Consider the following 19188-nt stretch of genomic DNA (forward strand, 5'->3'; position numbering starts at 1 on the left):
CTGAACCAAGCCTTCACCATTCTGTATATAAGGACGTGTCATCGCCGTATCTAACAAACACTGAGAGACATTTGCAATATTACATTAATCAGTTAACTTGCATTAATACTGCGAGTTGGGAACAATGACAGGACCCACCGACGGAAAAAGTGTATAACACAGGGCCCATTCTGCATACTGATTTTACGGCTGGATGAGCTTTAAATCCAAAAAGGTCTTACGGAATATTAACTGATTAATTAGCATTCACATCACTTGTGCAAAACAGGCTTAATTGAATCGGGCACAGCAGTTTTGAGTGCTGGAGTCTCTGTGATGTTAATTGTGACGTTTGGAAAATCGAATCTCTAATTAATGGCTGATGAAAATACCGTGTGAGAGTGAGGAAACTCAAATTAGTACTTCTATAATTTCATCTACAGAGCTAATATGGCAAAATGAGTCTTTTTCACTTTAAATGCTTGTACTTGAGAGATATTCTACATTAGCAAACTGTGGACATTTGTACGTGTACTTCTATTTTTTTCTCTCCTAAAGCATTAGAGAAAATCCTGTTTGAAGTGAAAAGCCAGTTCAATGCTCATCTGGTAGCTTAAATGATTTGTCCAAATGCATGCTGGTTGACAGCATCAAGTGTCATTTGCTGAACATCTTACTAGACTGGAAACTGAACTAACTGAATAAGCAGCGGTGTTGTGACATACAGTACATGCACGCTAAACCAGTATCAGTCAATTCCCACAGGCCTCTTTCAGTGATGTCATGAGCAAAAATATGTCTGCTCTCTAATACAATGTTATGTCTGGGACATTTTATGTTGCTCCAGTTCCATATTTAACTTTCAGTCCCCTCCATCTTTTCTCACTCCCTGCCACATCTCTTTAGTATATATATATTTCAGCTAAATATTGAAACTGTTTTTGTGTATAATTCTGTGTGAACCAGTGTTATTATTTTGTTTAATCGGGAGCGGGGAAAAGTGCTCTGTAGGCCCTCTGTGTGTTTCTGGGGTGAGCGTGAAGTGCATAGTGAGTGTTGTTCACTTTTATTGTTTCCAAAACGAGTTAATTTCTTGTGTATGTGTGTTTCATTGAAAGGTATAGAATGATAGTGTTGTTCTAATGTCATGTGGTCCAAACATTGAGGAAAAGTCTTGTATTTTGTTTCTTTTACTGTCTGCAGGAGAAAATCGTGTTCAGCATATGCCGTGCAAATGTGCATGTAATAGAGTAGTGATAAAGACTAAGTCTGAATTATCTCATTCAGTTCTGAAATTGTGAGTGTTTATCTGTTAATGTAAGAGTGTTAAATTGTGTAACCATGATTGAAATGCATTAATGATACTCAAAAATATAACTTCTAATTTCATTTTCATGTAACTTAAGCAGCCTTATTTGGTCTTCTGTTCTGAGAAATGTTATACTGATGTGTGTATTTGTTTTCCAGACTGAGAGGCTGCTAACGTTGTCTATGTTACTTAGTTTTGTGATTTAACACTGACTGTTGTGAGTTAGAAAAAAGAGACAGACTCATTTTGATGTGAAAATCTAACTTTACTGTTTTCAACTACCGTACAAGCTATAATTTTCATACTCTGATTCCCTGAAATTTACATAATTAATGCTGCGCTGTTTCAAGTGCAGTCTGGAAGAAAAGATCCCCCATTTAAATTCTTTATCCTGTGTCCAGTGTTATCACTAACTCACTTCCCGGGCTACATTTATGTTCCATAAATTAAAGAAACTCATGCAGTGGTTTGGGATGACATGAGAAGGAGGTATAAATGACATTTCATCTTTCATGAATTTCTTTCTAAGAGAGACTTGGGAGAGACAACGCAAGATACTGTAGTTTGGAGAAAAAATAGGTTACTGGTGAAAGTTGAATATGGAAGGGGAGCAACTTAAAACCACATGAAGGTGAGTATGACGACAAAAGCAAATTTCTGTGTTTGTATGATGAAATGATTCCACTGTTGCCTGAGAATGAATTGTCATTCAAACAAGTCATGCAAATTTTCTTTCACAGATGTCGCCCTGAGGAACAATTACAGTCTGAACATCAATGACTTAATTTAAATACTCACAGCACAACAGCATCACTTAAGCACGTTTGGTGCCTGGTTAAACTGTATTACGGTTGTTGCGCACCATACACTCTTAAAAATAAAGGTTCCATAAGGGGGGTTTCACAGCAAAGCCATAGGTGAACCATTTTGGGTTCCTCATAGATCCTTTTGTGAAATGGACAAGTTCTTTGGATGTTAAAGGTTCTTCATAAAAAATGAATTAAAAAAAAACTATTTTTTAAGAATGTACGTACTACATCTTGGCAGCGCATCATTCCTGGATTATCAAAAATGGGCAAAGAGGTGGGACGTGGGTGGAGCTGGTTGCTGAAAGCACGCCCGCCTAGCTTGAAGGTAGTAACAACAGCGCCAATCCACTTGTCTCTCAAGTGGCCATGTCCTTAATTATACAGAACTTTATATTTATTTATAAAGTTTTATATTATTTAAACGTATGAATTATATAAAAAAAATAATAATAATAATAAATTCACCCCCCTCACAGTTGTCATGAAGGGCACAATTAGCTATATAGAGCAAAACCCCTTTTTGTACAAGGCTGTAAACATACATTTTGCTGTTGTAAAGTTGGCCATTTTAACATGGGGGGGGGTCTATGGGATTGACTCCCTGTTGGAGCCAGTCTCTAGCGGCCAGTTGATGAATTGCAGTTTAAGTCACTTCTGTGTTGGTTTCAAGAGAGAGACTGGAAGGTTGCTACTTGATACTGGCACTCTGTTCCTGAATTGGACAAAGAAAAAGGTTTACACAGAAGACGGAGAAGTGTGCTGACATCAAGCACATCCGAGTACAAGAGGGAGATGAAGGTTTGTGTCCAACTGCCAGAATCAATAGGTACATCAAAAACTATCGCTGATACTTCACTCTCCCTTTCCTCTATTTTATTTACCTCTTGTTTATCTCCGTCAGCACATAATGCCAGAAAGCAAAAATGCTGACAAAAATATATATCTTAAGCAACTACAGCATTTTCATTTTTCTCTCAAATAAGATAGCTGGTGCGTAGCTGCAGAAGTCTAGCTGAGGGAAGTGCTTCCTGACCTCCCCTCAAGCCCGACACACTCAATCTTGCATGGCTTGATGTAGAAGTGAAACATCATGACCTCCTCTGTGTCAGACAGAGAAGTATTTGTTTCAGCTTCATCTGAAGAGGAATCGAAGCGAGGTGCCCTTGACAGGGTCATGGAAGTGTTGATTTGCCATTTTGGGAGCTTTTTAAACCTAAAATGGCCTAGTTGTAGCCATGGGAACCCCAGTGCAGCCGCAATGCAGCCAGACAAAGACAAGGTGAGATTTATGGTCAAAAAAAGCACTCAATCCAGCAGCAGTTCGACAGCATCTGCTAAAATCTTCCTAAAACTGCCTCAGACTCTACTGATATTTATCACTTAAAGTCAGCATGAAAAAGATTTATCTTTACCAAATTATTTAGACCAAATGCATGTTATTGATCATATTGTCAATAATTCCTCCATGGAATTGTATAGTGTGTTAAAACTTCTCACTAGTGATGTACACCAAACTTTTCCAATCATTTAATCCTCATGAACATGCCCCTTTTGTACAGTCTACTGCAAAAGCATATGTACTGTACATATAGCTCCTACATTTTTTACTTTTTCAATAATCGGTTTACTCTCAGTAGAGAAGAAATGATCTGTCACTATTTCATTACATCTAAACTTCAAACCTAATTCACCATGTAGTTAATTTGTTCCATCTTTATTGAATCAATTATTTTGTGTGTGTGTGTGTGTGTGTGTGTTTATGATGCGTCTACTAATGCAAAGCATTAGTACAAACAACTGCCTTTAATGCAGTCACAGTCAGATGCTAAATTAGTCACAGTCAGGTGCAAAATCAGGCTAAATTATCTTGTTCCTCATCATCTCAATGTAGGACTAGGGTCACTTTCATTTAAACTCTGCTGCTGCTTTGAGTCATGAAATTAAGATATACTATATATATATATATATGGCCTTTAGCCCCTCTAGCTAAAGATATTACCATCAGATTAGAGGATTCTAATGGAATCTTGGCCATGGCACCTCGATAAAGTATAGCCATGCAATCCTGTAGGTGCTGCACTGTATTTGCATTCTGATTTTATTCCTTTCAGCAATTTTTAGTGAATAATAATCACACACGTTCCTAACTGCTTGTTCAATGCAGTGGTAAGAATCACATGCCCATTGTGCTTCCTGAGTCCCTGCAATCATCCTTCCTGCCGGAATCGAAGCCACATAAATCACATTACATTAACTTGCAATTAAGGAGAGCTTTGAAATTCCTCTCTCATTTCATAAAGGCTTCCACTAAAAGAAAACCAATCATTTTGCTTTCTGCCACTATGACCTCCCTCCCTCCTACTATCCACTTATTGAGAAAAAAAAAAAAAAAAAAACATTCTTCATTGATACCCTTGAGTCACTGATAACATCGAGAGCATGGTTGGTCAAAAGCCAGTTAGGCCCCAGTCAACACACGTTTATTTTCAATCCAGTTCTTTTTCTGACATAAAATTGGTGGCATTAATGTTCTTGCTGCAGGATAACAGCATTTTTTTGTTTCTTGGTTTTTTTTTTTTTTTAATAAGGAATTTGTGTCCAAAACAGATAACAGCAAAAGAGCTGATTTCGTCATTATAAATTGCCTAGGAGGAGTACCGGGAACTTCACAGTTTTGGAAAAATACATTCAAATGTTCTATTTGCTAATTTATTACATAGTTTTGAGCCTATTTATATCAAAAGCTTCTCAAGTGTCACTATTTCAGTTAGTGCACTATTGTTTTAAGGAGTCGAATCAAATAATTTATCAGTTTGCTGTTAATCTGCATTTGAATATGCCTTTGAAATCTCTTTTTACCCATGCATCCAAGGTAATTATTTCCACTACTGTATGTAAGAGAAGCAAATAGTTTAGGAAATTTGAATAAAAAAAAAAAAAAATGAAATCCTACCAAGAAGCAATAAAAATGTTATAGCTAAAATAAACAATAAGAAAATAAATAAAAGTGACAACCATGGGAAATGAGCAGCGAAATAATCAATAATAATCATAATTTAATCAACATTTAATCCTATTTAAGCAGTGCTGTAGCCTTAATTTGAACACAGACGTGTCATACTTGTCAGGATTTCATCTGTAAAATGTTAATTGCATTAATGATGATGATGATATTTATTTTTAATGTGAACATGCTGAGATAGACTACAGAGTGTTCGTAAATATTCAAAGCAGATGGCTTTGCGTTAATATTCAATCATTTTAAGTGACATGGCATGAAAACGGGTGAGAATAATTTAACGATTGCATATATCTATTTATTTACATATATAAACAACCATTAAAAAGTTTGAGGTCGGTAAACTGCCAGTTTCATATGGTCCTTCAGAATTTTTTTTGATTTAGTGCTCAAGAAGCATTTCTTATTATAATCAATGTTGAAAACATTTTTTAGGATTTTTTGATGAATAGAATGTTCAAGAGAATAGCATTTATTTGAAATAGAAATCTTTTGTAACAGTATACAGTAAATGTCTTGACTACACTTTTGGTCAGTTTAAAGTGCCATTGCTGCATAAAAGTATAATTTCTTTCAAAAAAGAATTCTAAATAAAAAAACACATTAGTACTAGCATGGCCCTGCACAAACCTTCATATACCATTACATTTATTTACATTTACATTTACTCATTTAGCAGACGCTTTTATCCAAAACGACTTACAATTGGGGAATACAACAAGCGATTTATCATAAAATGGCAAGTAAATACAGGAAGAGCTCATAATACAAAGTTTCAGACATTGTTCAGATTAGTAAAATCTAGACAGGGAGGAATTAAAGGATTAGTTCACTTCTGAATTAAAATTTCCTCATAATTTCCTCACCCCCATGTCATCCAAGAGGTTTATGTATTTCTTTCTTCAGCCGAAAATAAATGAGTGTTTTTGAGGAAAACATTCCAGGGTTTTTCTCTATATAGTGGACTTCAGTGGGGTTCACTGGGTGGAAGGTCCAAATTGCAGCTTCAGTGCAGCTTCAAAGCATTCTACAGAATCCTAGATGATAGTCGTTTACCATTTAATGCTTTAAACGTTAGAAGGAATATCTTAACGTGAATACGTGATGCCACAGGTAGCCAGTGAAGATCACGCAGTAGAGGAGTAATGTGAGCAGAACACCTGGTGGAGGTGAGAACTCTTGCTGCTGGGTTTCAAACATACTGTAATCTTGCAATTTTTTTTTTTTTTTGTTTGTTTGTTTTGTTTTTTTGTTTTTATGCAGACCAAGAAATAGAGCATTGCAATAATACAGAAGTGATGTGATTAATAAATCAATTAAGATCAGCATCAGCTAGAGTTAGAGAAGATCGAAGACGTGCAATATTACGAAGGTGGAAAAAGGAGGTTTTAACAACAGAAGAAATAAGAGAGGCAAAAGATAGAGATGAGTCAAATAAGACACCAAGATTATGGACAGATGAAGCAGGCTTAACATGAACCCCGTCAATTTCAAAGGACAGGTCAATCCTTTTGACTGAGGTTGCAGAGCCAATCATCAATATTTCAGTTTTGTTATTATTGTAGCAACAATCACTTTCTGGGGAATAATTAACTCAAATGAAGTGAATATTCATGAGTCTATGAATATGATGTGCTTATTGCTTACAAATATTAAATTACCCAAAGAGGGAATATTTAATAATTTAAAGGTAAGCTTTACTAGAATTAATGTAAGTTATCTAGACAATCTGTTCGTCCCGCGAACTGGATGCTAGACTCCCTTATCAAATATCAATAAAAATACCCTTCTTACAAACTCCAAGAAATATTAATCTTCTGATCAGGAAGAACAATATTTTCTGTGTCTGTAGTATTTAGATTACTGAATAGTAATTACTAGAAAACAAAGCTTGTAGCTTAGATCACACGATTCAGGGACTTCGATCTTGATGAGCAATAAAACGGTTCAATTCAAGCAAATTATTGTATTTAATAAAAGCGGACTAAAGAGTACATAACTACAATTCACACAGAGTAAATATGAGTATATAGCAAAACAAACAATACAATTTAAACAAGACAATCAAACGAAAAAAGAAATAAAAAAGAGAGAGAAAGAGAGAGAGAGAAAGAGTTAGAGAGAAAGAGAGAGAGAGAAAGAGAGAGAGAGAGAGAGAAAGAGAGAGAGAGAGAGAGAGGGAAGGCAGATCTCAGAGTAACAATTTTCAAACAGTTAACTTTGCGAGAGACTCCAAGTCATTGGATAATTTCACAAAAGTGGAATAGCCTAGACAACCTTAAACAGCAATTTTTAAGTTGCGATATAAGAAAGTACTTGCTTTGATCTGGCTCTTGTGTGTAGCTGAGCTCAAATTGTCCGTTGTTGTAGCTTCTGCGTTGTCCGCTCCGGAGCTGGTGATGCGTGAGTTCGTGGTTAACGCGAATGTAAACTTTGCCAAAAGATGATTAGACTTAAGTTCGTTTGGCTCGTGAGAACAATTGAACGAAGTCAAATATCAGAAGACAATAAAGAAAAACTAAGATAAAACGAAAAAAAGTAAAGAAGAACAAACGGAGGGACTTCTTGAGAAGTCCGATCGCGAACTGGGAAACCCCCCTCTCTCTCTGGCGGAATGCCACGAGCAAGGGTTTTCTTTTGTTTTTATTGAAAGGTTGGTTCACACCTATGTCACCTTATGAACCAATGAGGTGTGAGAAACTGAGGCGGGAAAAAACTTCTTTGTCTGCTGATTTCCGCCCACTGGTCTAATTCATGGCGATGACAAAATTACACATTTTTCCTCAGAAAGATTGTACTTCTGAAACAATGCATCTTTTTGTAATTTGCCGTTGAGATTCGTCACAGTCGGGTTTCTACGATCATACAGACACCATAAACTATAACTTTGCGAGTCAGGGATACAGAAATACAGAGTTGTTCCTAACTACAGGCATATAAAGTTTGATTAAACACACAGTAAACATTATATCTATTCCACTATATCACGTGAAGACATCTAAGCACATAAAGAGATACATTTAATACATTTAGAGGTAGTTTATCAAAAGTGTTCATGTGTGAGCCAGAAATGCTCGTGTGGGTGTGTGTGTGTGTGTGTGTGCTGTCGTGCTGTATGTCGTCGTGCTGTGATAAAATGGCGGGTGTTTCTTTCCTTTGATGCTCACGAGAGTGTCTCTGGATCATCTCGAAGGTGTAATAAATGTCACGAGGGCTGAGATGTTATCGACATCGCGGCGCCCGAGGGGGGGTTTTATGTTGGAGGATGTCGTAAAAACAAAAGTCCTTATCTTTTGTTTTTTTTTTTTTTTTTTTTTAGTTCTTCTCTCTGAGTGCAGGATGTGTTAGAGACTCAGGATTCATTAATATGAAACAGATGGTTGAATACCATCCGCTCATTAGTGTTACATTATTAAGTTTAAGGAAATTCAAGGACATCCAATGCTTGATATCCCTGATCCAAGCAGTAAGTGAGTCAGGCAGTGATGACCTATCAAAGCTGGTGGTTATGTTAATTTGAATGTCATCAGCATAGCAATGAAACTGAAGGCCATTCATGCGTATGATGTCACCAAGTGGATATATATAAATGATAAACAGAAGTGGACCAAGAACTGAACCTTGAGGAGCACCCTGTGAAACTGGAGCAGTGGCAGATTTATACCCTTGTATGGTGATATTTTCTATCGCTGATGTAGGAAATGAGCCAAGAAAGAGCTGAACCAGTTATACAGATATCAGAAAGGCGAGAGATGAGTATTTCATGACAGACTGTGTCAAAAGCAGACCTTAGATCAAGAAAAATCAAGATGTTTATTAACCCAGAATCCATGGACAGAAGAATGTCATTAACCACACAAAGAAGAGCACTTTCAGTGCTATGTGATGAACGAAATCCTGACTGAAAAGGTTCAAAAAGACCATTAGCATTTAAGTAAGATCTCAATTGTGACGCCACAACTTTTTCGAGAATTTTACTTAAAAACGGTAAATTTGTAAGTGCTCCTGTAGCTCAAGTGGTAGAGCATTGCGTTACCAAGCGCAAGGTTAGGGGTTCGATTCCCCGCGGGAACACATGATAGGTAATAATTGATTGCCTGAATGCACTGTAAGTCGCTTTGGATAAAAGCGTCTGCTAAATGCATTAATTTAATTTAATTTAATTTTAAATTTAAATTTGAGATTGGTCTATAATTGTTCATGTCTAGATGGTCAAGAATGTGACTTCACAGTTAGATCACTTATGGAAGCAGAAGTAGTGAGAGTAAAAGCAGAAAGAGAGTATGTTGAGTGAACCGAGTCAGCTGACATCAAGTGAACATTTGAGTCAGTTGTATGAGGGGTGTCTTTGGAAATGGATTCAGTGATAGACTTCAATTTGTCTTAAAATTAATGAGAAAAGTTATTCACAAGCACCTTAGTTAGTGGTAAGTGAGTTTGTTGACCATAGCAAACAGAGATTTGGGCCTGCACATGGAATTCTTAATAGTAGAAGAGACATATGAGGATCTTGCAGCATTGAAGGCAGTACGGTAATTGAGCAAATGTTCTTTCAAAGCCAATAAGTGCACAATGAGTCATGTTTTCCTGTACAATCTTTCCAAGCGACATCCCATAGCTTTCATTGCTCGAAGTTCCGGAGTGAACCAAGGTGAAACATGTGCAAATGGAACCAGTCTAGTTTTAACAGGAGAACGTTTCTCAAGTATTTGGGAAATGGTATTATTATAGATGCTGCATATTTCTGATGGACAGTTGGATAATAAACAATCTGACAAGGTAGAAACCCTTATTGGATGGATCCACAGAACAGATTTTACGATAAGTGAGCATTATTTCACAGGCAATGTAAAAATCGGAAAACTAAAACTAAAGTTTAGTAGTTTGTGATCTGAAAAAGCAAAATCAGTTCCACTAACAAGAATATTATATAAGCCAGATGTACATATAAGATCCAATATATGACCCCTGGAGTGAGTAGCAAAAGTTAGACTGAAAAAGTCCAGAACAGACATCAATTCATTGCATTGTACAGTGTTTTCTTGTATATTAAAATCACCAAAAAAATTACAGATGATTAACTAGCACAGAAAAGAGTAAGAAACTCACTAATCTCAGAGAAAAAATCAGAATGAAATTTTGGAGGTCAATAAATTAAGATTACAGCTATTGATGTTTTGCCAGTCATTTTCAATGTAAGATATTCAAAAGATGTAACTTCATGGAACTCAATCTTAGATATTTTGATACTCTCATGACAAACTACAGCCAACCCTCCACCTCTACGATTGAGACGAGGTTGAGAGAAATAGATGTACCCAGGTGTTGTTAAAAGGTTTAAATTGAAAAAGTCATTGGGCATCTGCCAGGTTTCCGTCAAAAGTAGAATGATTTGCATCAATGATAATGTCATTTAGCACTGATGCTTTATCAGTTAAAGAGCGAGTGTTCAATAGCGCACATCGCATATCTGAAGATGCAGTATTGCAATTTCCAAGGATGAGATCAAAGCATAATTGTCTCAGATTTCCAAAGTTGATTACAAGATTTTCCTGAGGAAATACAAAGGATTGACACCACAAAATGATAAAGAGAGTGGAGACTCACTGTATCAGATGTCGAGGAAGATATGGAAAGGAATGGAGAGGGCTCGCAGCCGATCAGTGTGACAGGATCACAAAAAAGGCCAGTCTATGGTCAGTCATCCAAATCTTATTGAGTGAAGAAAGTAGTCCAGAAAATAATCCAAGTAATCCAGATCTGTTGAATCCCAGCAGAAACATATCCAAAAACGTATCAGCAAATAAACAAACAGGTACCACCATGAAGCGGCTACACAGTGCAAATCTGCATGAAAATCTGCATGTGGTCATGAAAGTCAGCTGGTCATCAAAAAAGATTAAACCAAGATTTCTGACTGAACCTGATGGGGTAATTATTGATGAACCTAGTTGGATGGTGAAATTATGCTGTAGAGTAAGAGTGGCAGGGAAGAAGGGATGCTTGGTCTTTGCCAGGTTGAGCTGAAGGTGATATTCTTTCATCCATGCCGAAATGTCCTCCAGGCAGCCTGAGATCCATGCAGCTACCATTGGATCATCTGGCTGAAATGAAAGATACAGCTATGTACCATCAGCAGTGATTTAATGTATATGGAGAAGTAGAAGGGTCCAAGAACTGATCCCTGAGGAGCCCCTGTGACCAGTTGATGTGCTTTGGATACCTCCCGTCCCCATGCAACCCTGAAAGACCTGCCTGTGAGATAGGATTCAAACCAGCGAAGTGGAATCCCTGTGATGCCCAGTGATGAGAGGGTAGACAGGAGGATCTGATGATTCACAGTGGCAAAAGTGGCAGATCGTTCCAGCAGAATGAGAACTGATTATTTGTAATCAGCTTTTACAATCCACAAGGCTTCAGTGAAGTGATGTGACATACAGCCAAGTATGGTGACCCATACTCAGAATGCATGGCCACTTCTGAAACCTGATTGGTTAACATAATAGAGAGAACCATAATAGAGAGATTTCAAGGTAGTAAGCAATCTACTTACATGTACAGTGAAATTTTCAAAGAATTCAAAGAGATTTTCAAAGAACTGTAGTGAAGCATTTGAACCCTAAGTGTGGGGCATCTGAGAAGAATGGATTACAGAGGATGCTCCCTTGGCTGTTGGGTGGGTATAGCTGCTCATTTCAGCAGCCCCTGACCCTCGATCTGATTGCATCTGCCATTCTGTCTCTCATGCCCTGCTGAAGCTGACTTGAACTGATGAACTCGGCCCCAGAGCAGTCAAACTGCTCTGCAAAAACTGATGCCAGCCTAAGAGCCTTGGTCAAAGATGGCCTGTGCTGCTATAACCAGTTCGTACTTTCTTTTAAAATGGTTTCGGGGCTAGTTAAAACAACGAAATATAGACTTCTGCCTCACCCTGTCAGGGGCCCTATTTTTCTTCTGCTGACATGTTGAGCCGTGGCCTCTGAGCTGCCACCTCCTCTTGTTCTTCTCAACCTGGCCACAAGGCCTCCAGTCTACAGATATGGGCTCTGGCTGAGTGCTGTGCTGTCTGCTCAGTGGCCCAACCAGACCTGACAACCACCAGAGGACTCTTAAAACATCATCTTCTCTGAAGTAGAGAGGGTGGATGTGGGGGATGGATGAGTTGAGCTCACAACGAAGACTCCTGGAGATTGTAATGTGGATGTGAGAGATATTTGGGGTCATTAAGGTCTTTTCCTTAGATAAATGTTGTCAAAATGTGAACAGCCGCATGCACAAGAAACAATAAAGAGCTGCGTAAGAGTACTGGAAAGATCAAAACACTTCAAAATCAATAAAAGAGATGCATTCTCTTAGTAAGGATAAGTCTACAGTGACCTTTTCGTAACAAGAGAGGTTTTGTCATGCAAAGCACAAAATTCAGTGACTGACTGACCTATGAATTCCCCTGATGGCCATGAACTCGACTGCTCCATCAGCCAAATTGTAGCATTCTTAGGCAAAACTGGCTCTGAAAGGGATTTATGCTTGGAAAATAAAATGAAACAAAAAGGAAGAGTGCACAAGAGAAATTGAAGAAGAGGGGGAGAAAAAAAAACTGTGCTTTTGAGTTCTGCAGCTCACAGTGTCACATTCTTCACCTCAGGACTGGTGAACACTTAACTCGACGCTGTCGCGATTCCTCCAATTACTCCTGACAGCCTCCCCATTCGTGTGGGAGGTGGCTCGCCCCTGAAGTGCTCAGCAGAATACCAAGGCGCCACAACATCAATTATTTAGTCCATCTTCCCATTCGCATGCTGCCTTAACAGCCTCAGTTTTGTCCCATTAGAAATAAAGGGGCTGAATAGATTTTTGACCATGATGTAGTATGGGCATATTTGAATAATCATTTTGGATATGATCTGTGTGGGGTTCGAATGTTTTTTTGCAATGAATTCAGAAGTGGTGTGAGTTTGATACATACAAATTAGGTTGAAATTGAATCACCACGCTGTGTGACGGGGGAGAGTGACACAGAGACTGACTGAAAAGTAAACACTGTTATGGAGATAGTAGATCTCATTTATTACATGGGGTCAGTGCTAAATAAAGAGTGCAAATGGAGCCCAAAAATCATTAAAACGACACTTGGGGCAGTGTAGCATTTGTAGTGTAAAAGATAACATGTCCTGATGCATTCCAGACAACAGTGAAAGACTTCTTTCCTGTTAATCAGTCATTGCACTAAAACTTCAGTCATTGCACTTTATGGGTTCCTTCAAATAAACATTAAAACATGACAGCTGTGATTTGGGCATAAATAAAGTTTCAAAATCACACTATTTAGTTATTTTTTTTTTTTTTACACCAATGAAAATAGTTCAAAAGACACCAAAGCATCAAACAAATAGAAAATATTTAAAATAAATTAATACTTTTAATCAGCTACATATATATATATATATATATATATATATATATATATATATCTGAATAAAAGTATTATTTTATTTTAAATGTGTATATATATATATATATATATATATATATATATTGTCATTGATGCTTTTAACCTGATCAAAAGTGAGATTGAAGACATTGTTTCAAAAGATTTCTGTTTCACAAAAAAGCCACTCTTTTGAACTTTGTTCACCAAAGAATCCTGAAAACAACAAATGCACCATGGTTCCCACAAATTATTAAACAGCACAACTGTTTTCAACATTGATAATAAGTAGAAATGTAGCTTGAGCACCAAATCAGCATATTACAATGATTTCAGAACAATCATGTGACAGACTGGAGTAATGCCAGCTGAAAATTCAGCTTTGCCATCATAGGATTAAATTACATTTTAAAATATATTAAAATTGAAAATAGTAATTTTAAATTGTAATAATGTTCCACTATATTACCATTTTTAGTATGTTTAAAATAAATGTCATATTTGTGAGCATAAGAAACTTCTATCAAAAACATAAAAAATAAATAAATAAACAAAAAAATTACAACCCCAAACTTTTGAACAATGTTGTACATCTAGGCATGACTGAATATCTTTAGTATGCTGTGCAATGGCACAGATAATTCACACTGGATAAAAGTGCCTGCTAAGTCAATAAATGTAGAAAGTGTGAAGTGCATTTATCCAAAGTTCATATAAAACATAATAACATATCAGACTAATCAAGTTTTCCCCTCGAACTAAAATTCAAGAAGGATATGTTGGAGTGCAACCGGTTTAGAGCAACAGTTTTTTGTTGCTTTTTTTCCTTTTGTGCAGTCACAAAATCACAGAACCTCTCCTCGCCAAATAAGAAGTGATCACAGGAGATGCACTGGGACACATTAATACCAGATATAAATGGTAATGCGTCTCACCTGACCACTCACCAGAGACAGGTAGACCAAATCTATGGCTCTTACTAAGTGCATACATTACAGGAGATAATTAACCTGTATCAATGAGAAATAGTTATGGGAGAGGAGAAGAAAAGAATACTGAAACAGAGAGGGAGAGAGATAGAGAGCATATGAGTAAAGAGTGTTTTATTTTTATTTTTTATTGGGAGTTTAGAATCAGTACTTTTGCTAAATTATCTCCCCTGAGCTAAAACAAAACAATTCCCTTGAGCACAACAAATACTTGTAGTTCAGGCTATAGAGGATATTGCAGGAAAGAGAAGAGAAATAAACCTTTTATTATTATTATTATTATTATTATTATTATTATTATTATTATTATTATTATTATTATTATCTAATGCCATAGCTACTGGTATTCATTGGAATGGCTGAATCAAATGCATGCTTCCTGATGTTTTAATACTGCTACAACAGAAAATATAATGTCTCTCACTTCTGAACAGATGTGATATTACACAAAAGAGACTAAATCAAATGTTGAGTATTGAATTAAATTAAAATCCATGCATTAAAAAAGCACTTAGTTCTAAGTAGTCTGAATCTGATAATTGGGCGTCAATGTAAGAAAAGACAAACATGCATTAATTGGTCTCAGAGGGTGATTCACATGGCAGACAGTTAAACATCACAGTGTTTTCACTAAAGGTATGGGTTTTATCTAGTAAAAAAAGAAAGAAAATTAATAGTGACCTTCCAACATTATCTTGGAAGGAAAAAATAGCACTAATAGAAAGAGGGGATCAAAACTAAGAGATATAAAAAATGTATAGCGAAGAAAAGTAGTCTAATGTCAAAAATCATTTACGATGGTAAAGTTGGTATCAACAGAAGCCACACTCAGATTCTGGATTTTGGTGCCTGCTCAGCATATCTAGACACATTTACATTTCAAAAGGATAAAGATTGCTTGATTTTTTTTTTAAGCATTTTAAAGAGTTTATATATCAATGTGTTTGACACTGTGTGCTGACATTCCATTTAATGTCTTGATGCTCTGTTTTTTTTACTTTTTAATTTCTTTTTTTCTCTCTCTCTACTGTCACGCTGCTGCTACTACTGTAAAGGAGCGAGGAGCAAAGGAGTGAGGAGACTTAGGGGAATTTGTGAAGAAAGTCTTACAAAAAGGACCGCACACGTATCACAGGGGATTGACGAACAATACAGGACCCTAAACACGGAAAAACACAGGGCTTAAAGACTTAGAACCACATGAGACCCACCTGGAATAAATCACATTATAAACATAGGAAACACCTGGGAACCATGAACATAATCAAAAATGGGAGAAACTAGATCATGGGGAGAAGATGGGGAGAAAAACACAAGACACAGAACTGACATCTACCTGGTAGGGGGTAATTTTATGATATTGCCTTCAAGCCTGAAAACTAAGTTCTTCACAGATTTACACAGAATAAATCTTATATTGTTTTCAGTATAAGACTGACAATAATTCTGTAATTCAGGGCTTGGACATTTTTCACAAAAATTTAGAGATGATACTTCCTGTCCTTCCTTTTATTGAATTCAACAGGTAAATAAATAGGAATATATTGTTTTAAAAGAAAATGAACATTATCCCAGCTGAAATGTGTGATTATATTCTTTAAAGTGTTCATCCTACCGGCACTTATCATGCAAACTAACCAGTAGAAATTGTCGTATGTTTTAAGGTCCAGTTCTCACTATTAATTAACTATTAACTACGACTTTTGCCTCAATAAACTCTTAATTACTGCTTAACAGTTAGTAAGGTAGTTGTTAAGTTTATTGGGTAGGATTAAGGATGTAGAATATGGTCATGCAGAATATGTGCTTTATAAGTACTAATAAACAGCCAATATGCTAGTAATAGGCATGCTATTAAGCAACTAGTGAGAACTGGTCCCTATACTAAAGTGTTACCTCAGAAATCTGTGCATTAACTCTCTGCAACTGTTAGACAAATGCCTGGATGGACAAGACTTAGAATGATAAATGGACATAATATACCATAATATATATAGTTACACAAGCCAGGACTGGCAAGTTCCCATTAGCTGAATCACCTGAGGTTCTCAGTGGGATTTTGAGGAGAATTAATTTGCATAGGTTAATATCCAGCAATTCTGGAAATTACACTTGAAAGGATAATTACTTAATTTCCATCATCCATCACTCCTCAATTTTTTTTTCCCGCTCATCACAGGTTATGTAAATCAAGCCATCAACTGGTGCTGCAGTTAGCCAGTGTTTAGACAGTGTGTAACGTTGGCCTGACTTAACTCTTTACTTAAAAGCTCATTCAGACACTGAACAGTCATTGATTTACATTTACTTTAATTCCCCTTTTCCGCACCCTTTGTGTCATTTGCAATTCAGTTCAACTCCATAATTTCTGCAATAACAGAAGTCATTGAAAAAATAAAGTAAGGGCTTTCCCAGGGCATTTTTATTCAATTGTGATTCAATAAAACAGGATTAATCTAAAGACCTCTCATAAGTCTTAAATACAGAATTAAAAAATGCTTATTTCCAGCCTTTAAATATCATTAATTAAAAGAATGGGGAAAGACAAAACACATTCAAACACATAATTTCACAAGAATAACAACATGAAGAAAAAGATGTCAAATTTCAGTTACAAATTAACAGCTTATGCTTCATAAAGACATCCGTTTGCAGGCGTTTTACTTCTGCTAAACTTCTCCACTTTCACTCCCACACACACACAAAGACATCTTTGGACCAAACTCAATGCATATCAGCTTTGAAGTCGTGTTTGACCCGTGGGGCATTATTAGATATTTGAAAGTAAACCATGTAGACTTTTTTGCTACTTGTTTTGTGTCAAGGGTCATTAAAGGAGTATATGGAGGAAAAGTATAAATGCACAGTAGGTGTTTATGTGGAAGTGAACATGTCAGATTTGCAGGTGAGGGGTAATTTTTTTTTTTTTTTTTTGAAAAATATAAATATAAAAAGTCATATAAAACCACTGGAGTATAAAGTTCTTCATAATGTACAAAAGTAGTAACATTTCAGCATTCATAGTGCTATGGTCAAGATAAGGAGTAGGTATATCTTACATACAACTTTTTTTTATTGGCTACATAAAACAATACATGAGATGCCAGTTGGGATAAAATTTGAACACCTAAAAAAAAAATGAAAAAGAAAAAAAAAACATACTCTCAGATCATCTTTCTTCAATTACAAAATTACTACTCCAATTCAAGAAAATGGAACAAAAACATTCTGCTACTGTGATTTCCTGAGCACAACCGTTTCTCCTCAGTGATGGTGTGATTTAAGAAAATAACAAGAGAAAAAGAAGATCTGAGAATTTTGTAAGTACGAAATTCATCCTGAATGTTAGGAGAAAAAAGACTTAGCAATAACGGTACGCATAAACAGACACACAGCACATATATAAACACAAATGTTCATGATATCAAGTGTTCTGTAAATATTGGACGTGACCACCTGCAGCTGCAGTTCTCACTCTGTCATTACACAAACAAAGCATCACCCTCCCTCAGATCCCCGTCCTCACATCTTTCAAAACAGCTTTCACATACTTGATGCCAAATCCAACAAAAACACTGTAAACACAACCCCCTTCATTATCATCGCATTGCTATACTTTAAGTTTTCCTCATCTAGCACATTGTTCAGTGTGCATATATTTTCTGGCTAAGGACCCCCACAGTGTATTGGGTCACAGCCTGTCTTTAGCTCAGCAGGGGGATCTAGGTAATGAACACAGATGCTGTCAGTTCACTGTAATTAGCTGTATAAGCAGGGAATGGAGAGCTGCAAGCAGGTGGCACCACCCAAAGAGCTCATCAGAAATCAACTCTGAGAGTTTCTCACGAGTTGAAATTAAAAATTGTTGAAGGTTACATGTTGAAGCTGAAGTGTTGATGAAGAAGGCCTTATTGAGGAAGACTGTCTAGGTTTGGAGCATTTCTCAAGTTTTGGTCAATGCAACTTTCCAGTTTTGCCAAAATACACAAGCGTACAGTTGGATTTTTACAGAAATTGACATTAAATTTTGATTTCCACCAGTGGAAAAAAGTATGTGAGCCTTTGGATGTATTTACTAACTGGACCTTCCTTTGGCAGTCATAACCTCCACCAAACATTTCTTGTTATTGAGGATCAGACTTGATAAATTGTACACCATTTTTCTGCTCAAAGCTGTTTTAGTTCAGCATTTTTCTTGGTATGTCTGGTGTAATTCGTTCTCTTAATGTCAAGCCAAAGCCATGTCAACAGAGATGCTAGAAGATTTCTGAGACTCTACTTGACACTCCAGAGTTCTTCAGAACATCATCAAGCATTCTGTGCTATGTTCTTGCTTCAACTTTGATTGGTACAAAGTTTGAAAACCACTGTGCTAAACAAATGTACATATACTCTTATAAAAAAAAGGTTGGGATCAATGGTTCCATGAAGAACCTTTAACATTCATGGAACCTTTCCATTGCACAAAAGGTTCTTTAAAATGGAAACAGATTCTGTGTTTGAAATGTTTACAGAATCTTCAAAAATGTTCTTTACACTAAGGGGAAAAGATTCTTTTAAGAGCTGTTCACTGCAATGTTCTTTAAGGAACACAAAATGTAATTTCTAGGGACCAATAATAAACCTGTCAGATTAGAAGTATCCACTGGAACTGT

This window comes from Cyprinus carpio, chromosome A7 (assembly GCF_018340385.1).
Source record: "Cyprinus carpio isolate SPL01 chromosome A7, ASM1834038v1, whole genome shotgun sequence".
NCBI lineage: Eukaryota > Metazoa > Chordata > Actinopteri > Cypriniformes > Cyprinidae > Cyprinus > Cyprinus carpio.